General features: G+C 38.4%; 1 protein-coding gene across 1 annotated transcript in view; it reads right to left on the bottom strand.

The window, feature by feature from the left end:
• LOC147615423 (sugar transport protein MST3-like) overlaps positions 1–12585 on the bottom strand; it is a 256115-nt gene that overhangs the window by 125478 nt on the left and 118052 nt on the right. The gene's annotated exons all lie outside the window — the stretch shown is intronic.

Below are 12585 nucleotides of genomic sequence, written 5' to 3'. Positions count from 1 at the left end.
CATCATGGGTGCCTTGGTTTTATAGCATATATATATTCAATTATTAATTGCTAGTGCCTTGGTTGCATTATGGGTGCTAAAAGTCAATCGCAAAGGTGCCAAAAATTTCCCTCAATACAAACACAATACACATCACATCCATTGAAGGGATGATCATAACTTGCACGTAATAAAATTATCTTTTGTGGGATCAAAATTATTTATCTTCTTCAATAAAATAACTTCATCTGAATGTAAAATGTTTTGTAAGCCCATGAAAAGAAAAATCGCCTCATATTGAATACATATACATCTTAAAAGAAATGACATGTGTGCTATACTTATTTTTTATTACCCTTTACTAACAAGTGATATGAAAGGTTTTTCAAGAGTTAAGCCCATGTGCTATAAATTCCTGCTATAGTATCTACAAGAAATATGAAGATCCATCAACTTTAATCTCCTATAAATCCTCCTTTAGTATCTACAAACTCTCTCTCTCTCCAAGCACATTTTTTGGGTTCCTTTTTCAAACCACATAAAATACATTTCGTTTGAGCAATGTGTCATCTCACTTGAAGGCCAAGACACCTTCTGGGTCTTTAATTATAAAGTCCAAGGCTAGACTTGCACTTTAGTTTTAAACCCTAATTCCTCCATATCTGCTCTTTTATTTTCCATAATGTAAATACAATTATCATTGTTGCTACCTTTAACAAGAAACATTTTCATCGTTTGCCCCAACGAACTTCCCAATAGCATACCTAGTTAGATAAAGACGTGAGAAAATATATTTTCTACTTTAGGTTTCCTTGTAAATCTTATAATGTCCTGATTTAATTGGTTTTATCGGTCATATTTGGCATCAAAGATAATAGGGTAGTTAAAGGCCCTTCAGATTTGTATATGTTATTTATATGATGCATGGTACATGGATGGAGATGAGGAGGGGTACTTAGGTGAGCAACTATGTGCAACACTACCTTATTATTACTAAAACAATAAGAATTGAGGTTTAAAGTACTCAAACAAACTTAAGGGTACAAACACTAGAACAAACCCCCTAGCGAACAGGGCCAAAATGATGGGTCTTTTCAAACATGTCACTTAAACGATGATGAGTGTTGCTTAAGCGATGTGTTTGAAATGTGCTAATGCACCGTTGCATTGAACGTCACATAAGTGATGATTAATTATGCGTTGTTTACATGACAGCGACAATGATGATTGCATATTGGACGCTTACACGATGTCACTTATACAGATGTTCCGTAAGCAACGGTCTAGGAATTTTTAAAAAAAGGCCCCCACGAATTCGCAGGAGCCGATGATCCATGTTGTGTGCTCTCGAGGTCTTTCGTCCCTTTGCTCACAATAGCTCTAATACCACGTGATGGAAAAAGGACGAAAGGACCAAATATATGAGAGATCAGAGAAAAACAACATATCAGAGCAAAAGCATGGTCATTGACAAAGGCTCGCGTGTCGATGTTGTGAGGTAAATCACTCCGAGAGGTGGTCGGTGTCAAAGGCTCGCATCTGTGGATGCAGAGGCACTCCGAAGTGGTAGTGGCAAAAGATGAGGTGATGCAGGCTCTGGTGACAAGGGTGTTGCGGTACCTAAGGTGGTAGATGAAGAGCAGAGAGAGCTGCCATCCTGAGTGGTGTAGTACCATCAAGGTACCGCAACACCCTTGTCACTAAAGTTTGCATCATCATCACTTCATCTTCCACTGCCCACTACCACCTCTCAGAGTGCTTGTGTATCCACTGACGAGAGCCTTCGATATACTGACCACTCTTGTAGCACCCTTGTCACCAGAGCTTGCATCGATGTGAAGAGCAGAGAGGACTGCCATCCTGAGTGGTGTAAGCTCTGGTGTGAAAAGGGTGCTACAATATATAAGGGGTGGTGAGGAGCAGAGAGGGTTGTCATCCTGATGATGTGAGATGTTGAGTAGAGAGGGCTACTTCCTGAGGTAAATTGTAGGAGAAGCAGACGATTGTTGTCCCAATGATGTGAGATGATGAGCAGAGATGTCATGTGCATGCCCGTGACATGGCTTAATCTTTAACATGAATTGTCTAAATCCCTCATCAGTAGTAGCAAAAGCATCTTCATCATCACCATAGTCTATAGCAGCATCATCATCATCAGCACCATAGCATTAGCAGCATCACATCATCATTATTTTCTTGATTTGTATAGCAGCATACAGTGCATGAGGGCCCTGGTACATTGTTGGCAGCCAACAGGGTACTATCCAAGCAGCCACTGTTGTCAAGGTTATAGTTAGCAATAAGGGGCAGTAGCAAGGCATGGGGTGTGACCAAGCATAGTGAAGTGCAGCAATGAATAAAGCCAATCAGCATTTGTTTATCCACCTAAAGTTGGCACTTGCTATTTATTACTACTGGTCTCAAGCAACATATATAAGTAACTCAAGAACATTCAACAGTTTGCAAGTCATAGTTTAATTCATAAATTAGCATTTAGCCCCATAGCAAGTGTAGAATAAATGTAAAAGGGCTAGGGTCAATCCCTATGGGGCTAACCATAAGTCTCATTCATGTAAACGCATCAGTTACCTTTTTGTAACATAGTTATACAAGAAAACCCTGAGCATTAATCTTTCTCTTCTTCTCTCTCCTTTGTGTCTTAATCATAAGTAATTAGCATCAATGTTCTTAAGTATGCTTAGGATTGCAGATCAGTACACATGCTCAAGATTAAGCCATGGCACGGGCGTGCACGTGACAAGAGAGGTTTTCTATCTCAAGGTAAACTATAGAAGAAAATGATGATGTGTTATAGAGCGGAGAGTGGCCTGTTGTCCCACGATATGTACTAATGATAAAATGATGATGTGCTATACAGTAGCAAAGAGTGAACTACTGTCAGATGGTTGGAAATGTTGATGATGCAAACTATAGTGACAAGGTTGTTGTAGCACTGGAATGGTGATGAAGAGCAGAGAGGGCTACCATCTGAGTGGTGCAAGATCTGGTGACAAGGGTGCTACAATACCTAAGGGGTGGTAAGGAGCATAGAGGCATGTCTCCCAAGTGGTGTCAATGGTGAAGATAAGAAGAGAGGGATGCCATCTCGATTATGTGAGATGGTGAGTAGAGAGGGCTGTTATCCCAAGGTAAACTGGCATGGCACGACATGGCATGGCTCCGGGGTTGTGTGACAGCACGGCCCAAGGGAGTGGGCTGATGTTGGATGGTCAGCCATGATAATGTTGTCGGCTTGTTTGTCTAGGTCCTCCACGATCTCATAAACCATATAGTTCTCTAGGTGATATGGTCTAGACTTCAATGTCAATGTCGTGTTGGAGATATGGTGTTTTGGTTATGGTGGTTATGATGTCCCTAGTCAATGACCTCGACTAGGGACACGGTCAGCTAAGGGTCAACAGTGGTCAGTTAGTGTTAGATGAGTGTCAGGGAGTTGTTTGCATTAGGAGCATTTAGGTAAGCCTTGGGCAAAGCCATGGCATGGCTAGCCCATAAAGGATAGCTTCTAGGCCATAGGAGGGCTTCAGTAGCAACCGGTGGGTTGCCCTACACATGCCCATTGGCTATCGACTAGCATTGCAACCTCCCCATGGGCTTTCGGTATAGCAAATACTCTTTCTGCATATAAGCTAAACCTATCATTTCATTTAGAGCATAACTCCTCCATAGAGCATAGCTTGCATAAGAATCATGGCTTACATCAACATTGGAGTAGATCATCATGGCACCATGGACACATGGACACTTATTTGAATGTGTGTCTGTGTGTGTGAGAGAGAGAGAGAGAGAGAGATATCAGAGTGTGAGCAATAAGGTGTAAGAGTAGTGCAACTTATTGGTCATAGTATATTATGTGGGAAAATCCATTAATGCTTAATCAAAGTAATTAATTTGCACAGGTTTATATTTAATGGCCAAACTCGAGACACTCACAAATATTGTCAATGATATCCTGTTGGCCTGAACATGTGAAGACAACATCGATGCTTACCACACAGCTCTTCAAAGGAAACAATATGTTGCGGATCTTTATCAAGGCACAATGGTGCGTGGTGGGAAGACTCTAGCTGACGTGAATAAAGCGCAGACGAAGCTTTCAGAGGCCATCACTAAGTGGAGACAAACTCAACTAACTAATTCCACTCAAAAAACAAGAGCTTGTGGTGCTGAGCTCGTTGATATAATGCAACGGGCTTCATAGAAACTTTAGGAACTATCAATTTAAAGTACTCTTTTATAATATATTATTTCTATAGTTTAATGGAACTATCAGCTTTATATCCCTGATAGTCCAATATTGTGTTGTTTTTACCGTTCTCGACATTGTGAGATACATTATGTTATTGTTATTAACGTTGGTGGCATTTGGAGTTGTATTTGAGTATTTTATATTTTACTTAGAATGTGATGATGGCGATTGTGTGCATCTTTATCTTGCATATATGTACTAGTGGATTGTGAGTGTATGCTTATAGGTTCAGAAAGAATCTCCTTCTTCATGTGTATAGATATCCATGGCAAATTCCAGGAAGTCAGGTCTCTTGATAGCCATAAAGAGAGTATTGCACAGTCTAGGTTTGAGTACATAGGAGATAGAGGACATGGGAGAGTATTCTGTGTTGAGCGTTGAGTTGGAGGCTACCCTCACTCGACTCTCTTGCTCCTTGCGACTTGTAGTCCCTAGCGAGGGCACCTCTAGATCCGTCGGAGAAGGAGGAGGATCCAGAGTAAGAGGGCCAGGAGAAGGGAGGTCAACGTCAGGAGCTAGAGCTGGCCATGGAGGATCAGGATCCGGAGCTGGACATGGCGCTAGAGGATCAGGATCAGGAGCAAGACATGGCACCACACAACTAGATGAGTATGTAGTCTCTTTTGATCTATCATTTGTTTAAAAATGGCTATAATGCTTATATTTGGTCAATTGTTCAGGACATAGAGGAGAGGTACAGAGGGGCCTGGTATTGTCACCCAGGAGCCTCCGCAGAGGCATTGTTGATGTAGGTATGAAGTATGTTTTGTATGTTATACTAGTTATTTCAATGTCTAATAACTATTTGTTTTAGTTTCAATGTCTAATAACTATTTATTTTAATTTCCTCATAGGAGTAACGAGCAGAGTGTCACAAATCTGCCCATGCAACCAATCCCACCGCATTGGTACCATGATCCTGTATAGGGAACGTGGGCATAGAGTGCTCCATCAATGAGTGGGGACACATAGTGAACCGAGATAGACGAAAGGTTTTCTGTCATCGACTTCAACACCTCGTGGAACTCTATATGCCTGTGAGGTTCACAAGCTATGGGAGTAAGAGATCTTTCATTATAATATGAGATGGTTGTAAATTGTAATTGAAGTGATTAAAACATAGATTTTTCATTTAAATGTATGGACCATGATGAGGTCAAGAAGAAGTTTTTCCTCGCACAACTCGAGCAAGAGTTCGGAGCCAGCTGGAGCCACAAAGGTGTTCTACAAGAATGTGCGATTCTACTCAGGCACTGGGGAGAGGTAATTCACGATAATAATATGCAACCTTGTTTGAAAGATTGAAATAGATGTGTAGAAAAATAGAGAGAGAGAGAGAGAGAGAGAGAGAGAGAGAGAGAGAGAGAGAGAGAGAGAGAGAGAGAGAGAGAGAGAGAGAGAGAGAGAGAGAGAGGGTGTCGAGATTGCTGGGTAGCCATGCACAAACAGTGTGGGACTGTCCCACACTTAGCCGACCGGGGTTGCGCAGGGTCCTGGCCCTGTTAGTTGCTGGCCAGGGCCCCTAGGGCTAGCCAACAACCTGCCCAGCCCATGCAAGGAGGTTGGTGGGCATAGCTCGGGGCCTTCCTAGCCCCTTTGGGTGGCTCTAAGTTGCCCCATGCTCACTACAAGACCCTTAGGCTCTGCTTTGGGGTAGCAAACCTACAACAACCTTAGTCTTAACTAAACTACACTTAGAAATCTACTTAAAAGATAGAGAATGGTTTCAATGAAAATACAATGCAACTATATTAGATGGTTACCAACTGAGATCTAATAAGATCTATGATGATGCTCTTTGATCCAGTTTTGCATACATTTTTAATTGTAGATCACGAAAATAATTAAATTCTCTCGTTCATCGTCGTGATCAAGACGTATTGGGAGTCCCTTTCCACAAAACACCTCTTCTGATAATTTACTTGATTCTTTTGCCGCCATCCATACAGGGAGGGCTTCCTCATCAACAATTTGCAAGTACTCAGAGAGATAGTACATGCACAAATGATGCAACCATCGCTTTGCCATAGATATAGGTGCCTATGGGAAAGGATGCCACACCATAACTAGATTATACTTTACAAACTACTTATATACAGAGTTTGAATTGGTCTCTTCTTTCGAAAGACCATAGCAATCTAGCCTTCTTGAGGGGATATATAAATCTTAAGGTCTAGAATTAGCTTGAGGCTACTTGTTGCCTTCTTATAGTTTTCCTGTGTAGAGACCCTAACAGAACCAACAAATTGTTTTGGTCATAACTCTCTGATAAAAACTTGGAATATGGTCGTACAACCAGTTAGAAGAACCGGAAGGCATCTGATCTACAAGCCAACCTAGGTAGAATAAGAAAAAACGTCTATATATAGCCGTAAACATGCCATCTTTAGAAACGCATTGCTTTTCCATATTTTTAGTGTGCATGGAGTCTAAATATGTAAAAGTACTCTAATATGACCTCCTATCACCTAAATTCAAAATTCTATTTCGGGGGAGATATTTATCTCTTTATAGATCTATTCTTATCTTCTTATCTCTTTTCAGATATTTATCTCTTTATAGATCTATTCTTATCTTCTTATCTCTTTTCAGATTTTTGAAACTAATAGTTTTACTCTATCACTTTCTTAACGTTTCTAGACTTATAGTCTCCCTCAAAGTGCACTCTCTTTCTTCTTGAAACTTATATTAAAAGAGAATCATTACATGGCTTGGGAGGGATAAGGCGAACATGCTCCCTAACATTAGAGATTCTGGTTTACTTCCATTTACATGGCCAGGGAGTCCTTGTGGTTGGGAAATTGTGTCTTAATATTAGGTGCTTCCACCTATAGCTAATATATAGGTGCCTATGGGAGAGGATGCCACACCATCACTAGATTAAACTTTACAAAGTACTTATGTAGAGAGTTTGATTTGGTCTCTTGGTCCAAAAGACCATCGCAATCTAGCCTTCTTGACGGGATATATACATCTCAAGGTCTAGATTTACCTTAAGGCTACTTGTTGCCTTCTTATAGCTTTCCTGTGTAGAGACACTAACAGAACCAACAAATTTTTTTGGTCATAACTCTTTGATAAAAACTCAAAAAATATGTTCGTATAACTAGTCAGAAGTACCGGAAGGCATCTGATCTACAAGCCAACCTAGGTAGAATAAGAAAAAACATCTATATATAGCCGTAAACGTGCCATCTTTAGAAACACATTGCTTTTCCATATTTTTAGTGTGCATGGAGTCTAAATATGTAAAAGTACTCTAAATATGACCTCCTATCACCTAAATTCAAAATTCTATTTCGGGAGAGATATTTATCTCTTTATAGATCTATTCTTATCTCTTTATAGATCTATTCTTATCTTCTTATCTCTTTTCAGATTTTTGAAACTAATAGTTTTACTCTATCACTTTCTTAACGTTTCTAGACTTATAGTCTCCCTCAAAGGGCACTCTCTTTCTTCTTGAAACTTATATTAAAAGAGAATCATTACATGGCTTGGGAGGGATAAGGCGAACATGCTCCCTAACATTAGAGATTCTGGTTTACTTCCATTTACATGGCCAGGGAGTCCTTGTGGTTGGGGAATTGTGTCTTAATTTTAGGTGCTTCCACCTATAGCTAATATATAGGTGCCTATGGGAGAGAATGCCACACCATCACTAGATTAAACTTTACAAAGTACTTATGTAGAGAGTTTGATTTGGTCTCTTTGTCCAAAAGACCAGAGCAATCTAGCCTTCTTGACGGGATATATACATCTCAAGGTCTAGATTTACCTTAAGGCTACTTGTTGCCTTCTTATAGCTTTCCTGTGTAGAGACACTAACAGAACCAACAAATTTTTTTGGTCATAACTCTCTGATAAAAACTCAAAAAATATGTTCGTATAACTAGTCAGAAGTACCGGAAGGCATCTGATCTACAAGCCAACCTAGGTAGAATAAGAAAAAACGTCTAGATATAAACGTGCCAAGCCAACCTAGGTAGAATAAGAAAAAACGTCTAGATATAAACGTGCCATCTTTAGAAATGCATTGCTTTCCCATATTTTTAGTGTGCATGGACTCTAAAGTACTCTAAATATGACCTCCTACCACCTAAATTCGAAATTCTATTTCGGGAGATATTTATCTCTTAATAGATCTATTCTTATTTTCTTATTTCTTTTTAGATTTCTGAAACTAATATTTTTACTCTATGACTTTCTTAATGTTTCTAGCCTTATAGTCTCTCTGAAAGTGCACTCTCTTTCTTCTTGAAACTTATATTAAAAGAGAATCGTTACATGGCTTGGGAGGGATATTACATACTACAAGGCGAACATGCTCTCTAACATTAGAGATTCTGGTTTACTTCCATTTAGATGGCCAAGGAGTCCTTGTGGTTCTTAAAGTGCACTCTCTTTCTTCTTGAAACTTATATTAAAAGAGAATCATTACATGGCTTGGGAGAGATATTACATACTACAAGGCGAACATGCTCCCTAACATTAGAGATTCTGGTTTACTTCCATTTAGATGGCGAGGGAGTCCTTGTGGTTAGGGAATTGTGTCTTAATTTTAGGTGCTTCCACCTATAGGTAATATATAGGTGTCTATGGGAGAGGATGCCACAACATCACTAGATTATAATTTACAAAGTACTTATATAGAGAGTTTGAATTGGTCTCTTCGTCCGAAAGACCATAGCAATGTCGCCTTCTTAAAGGGATATATAAATCTCAAGGTCTAGAATTCACTTGAGGAGGCTACTTGTTGACTTCTTATAATTTTCCTGTGTAGAGACCCTAACAGAACCAACAATTTGTTTCGGTCATAACTCTCTAATAAAAACATAGAATATGGTCGTATAACCAGTCAGAAAAACTCGAAGGCATCTCATCTACAAGCCAACGTAGGTAGAATAAGAAAAAACGTCTAGATATAGCCGTAAACGTGCCATCTTTAGAAACATGTTAATTTTTTTTTTAAAGTGTGCATGAACTCTAAATATGACCTCCTATCACCTAAATTTGAAATTCTATTTTGGAACATATTTATCTCTTAATAGATCTATTCTTATCTTCTTATCTCTTTTTAGATTTTTGAAACTAATATTTTTACTCTGTCACTTTCTTAACATTTCTAGCCTTATAGACTCCCTAAAAGTGCACTCTCTTTCTTCTTGAAACTTATATTAAAAGGCTTGGGAGGGATATTACATACTACAAGGCGAACATGCTCCCTAACATTAGAGATTCTGGTTTACTTCCGTTTAGATGGCCAGGGAGTTGTGGTTGGGGAATTGTGTCTTAATTTTAGGTGCTTCCACCTATAGCTAATATATAGGTGCTTATAGGAGAGGATGCCACACCATCACTAGATTAAACTTTACAAAGTACTTATATAGAGAGGAAATATAGCCTTCTTGAAGGGATATATACATCTCAAGGTCTAGAATTTCTCTGAGGCTACTTGTTGCCTCCTTATAGTTTTCCTATGTACAGACCCTAACAGAACCAACAAATTGTTTCGGTCATAACTCTCTGATAAAAACTCAGAATATGGTCGTATAACCAGTCAGAAGAACCGGAAGGCATCAAATCTACAAGCCAACGTAGGAAGAATAAGAAAAAACGTATATATATAGTCGTAAACGTGCCATCTTTAGAAACACATTGCTTTTCCATATTTTAAATGTGCATGGACTTTAAATATGTAAAAGTACTCTAAATATGACTTCCTATCACCTAAATTCGAAATTCCATTTTGGGACCTATTTATCTCTTAATAGATATATTCTTTTCTTCTTATTTCTTTTCAGATTTTTGAAACTAATATTTTTACTCTATCACTGTCTTAACGTTTCAAGCCTTATAGTCTCTCTCAAAGTGCACTCTCTTTCTTCTTGAAACTTATATTAAAAGAGAATCATTACATGGCTTGGGAGGGATATTACATACTACAAGGCGAACATGATCCCTAAAACTAGAGATTCTGGTTTACTTCCATTTAGATGGCCAGGGAGTCCTTGTGATTGGGGAATTGTGTCTTAATTTTAGGTGCTTCCACCAATAGCTAATATATAGATATCTATGGGAGAGGATGCCACACCAACACTAGATTAAACTTTACAAAGTACTTATTTAGAGAGTTTGAATTGGTCTCTTCTTTCGAAAGACCATAGCAATCTAGCGTTCTTGAAGGGATATATAAATCTCAAGGTCTAGAATTACCTTGAGGCTAGATATCTATGGGAGAGGATGCCACACCATCACTAGATTAAACTTTACAAAGTACTTATTTAGAGAGTTTGAATTGATCTCTTCTTCCGAAAGACCATAGCAATCTAGCCTTCTTGAGGGGATATATAAATCTCAAGGTCTAGAATTACCTTGAGACTACTTGTTGCCTTTTTTTAGTTTTTCCATATAGAGACCCTAACAGAACCAACAAATGTTTTCGGTCATAACTCTCTGATAAAAACTTAGAATATGGTCGTATAACCAGTCAGACGAACCAAAAGGCATCTGATCTCTACAAGCCAACCTAGGTAGAATAAGAAAAAATATCTATTTATAGCCGTAAACGTGCCATCTTTAGAAACGCATTGCTTTTCCATATTTTTAGTGTGCATGGACTCTAAATATGTTAAAGTACTCTAGATATGACCTCTTATCACCTAAATTCGAAATTCTATTTCGGCGGATATTTCTCTTAATAGATCTATTCTTACCTTCTTATCTCTTTTTAGATTTTTGAAACTGATATTTTTACTCTATCACTTTCTTAACGTTTCTAACCTTATAGTCTCTCTCAAAGTGCACTCTCTTTCTTCTTGAAACTTATATTAAAAGAGAATCATTACATGGCTTGGGAGAGATATTACATACTACAAGACGAACATGCGCCCTATCATTAGAGATTCTCGTTTACTTCCATTTAGATGGCTAGGGAGTCCTTGTGGTTCGGGAATTGTGTCTTAATTTTAGGTGCTTCCACGTATAGCTAATATATAGCTGCCTATGGGAGAGGATGCCACACCATCACTAGATTAAGCTTTACAAAGTACTTATATAGAGAGTTTGAATTGGTCACTTCGTCCGAAAGACCATAGCAATCTAGCCCTCTTGAAGGGATATATACATCTCAAGGTGTAGAATTACCTTGAGGCTACTTGGTACCTTCTTATAGTTTTCCTGTGTACAGACCCTAACAAAACAAACAAATTGTTCCATCATGATAAAAACTTAAAATATGGTTGTATAGCCAGCTACCACAAGAACCGGAAGGTATTAAATCTACAAGCGAGCATAGGTAGAATAAGAAAAAATGTCTATATATAGCCCTAAATGGGCCATCTTTAGAAATGCATTGCTTTTCCATATTTTTAGTGTACATGGATTCTAAATATGACCTCCTATCACCTAAATTCGAAATTCTATTTCGGGAGATATTTATCTCTTAATATATCTATTCTTATCTTCTTATCTCTTTTCAGAAGCGAACATACTCCCTAACATTAGAGATTCTAGTTTACTTCCATTTAGATGGCCAGGGAGTCCTTGTGGTTGGGGAATTGTGTCTTAATTTTAGGTGCTTCCAACTATAGCTAATATATAGGTGCATATGGGAGAGGATGCTTGTAGATCAGAAGGCATCTGATCTACAAGCCAACATAGGTAGAAGAGAAAAAAACATCTATATATAGCCGTAAACGTGCCATCTTTAGAAACGCGTTGCTTTTCCATATTTTTAGTGTGCATGGACTCTAAATATGTAAAAGTACTCTAAATATAACCTCCTATCACCTAAATTCAAAATTCTATCTTGGGAGACATTTATCTCTTAATAGATCTATTCTTATCTTCTTATCTCTTTTCATATTTTTGAAACTAATATTTTTTCTCTCACTTTCTTAACGTTTCTAGCCTTATAGTCTCTCTTAAAGTGCGCTCTCTTTCTTCTTGAAACTTATATTAAAAGAGAATCATTACATGGCTTGGGAGGGATATTACATACTACAAGGCGAACATGCGCCCTATCATTAGAGATTCTCGTTTACTTCCATTTAGATGGCCAGGGAGTCCTTGTGGTTCGGGAATTGTGTCTTAATTTTAGGTGCTTCCACCTATAGCTAATATATAGCTGCCTATGGGAGAGGATGCCACACCATCACTAGATTAAGCTTTACAAAGTACTTATATAGAGAGTTTGAATTGGTCGCTTTGTCCGAAAGACCATAGCAATCTAGCCCTCTTGAAGGGATATATACATCTCAAGGTGTAGAATTACCTTGAGGCTACTTGGTACCTTCTTATAGTTTTCCTGTGTACAGACCCTAACAAAACAAACA

The sequence above is a fragment of the Cibotium barometz genome, chromosome 40 (assembly GCF_041138505.1).
Source record: "Cibotium barometz isolate CiBa-2024 chromosome 40, ASM4113850v1, whole genome shotgun sequence".
In the NCBI taxonomy this organism is placed as follows: Eukaryota; Viridiplantae; Streptophyta; class Polypodiopsida; order Cyatheales; family Cibotiaceae; genus Cibotium; species Cibotium barometz.
This window is presented reverse-complemented; position numbering and strand designations above follow the sequence as displayed.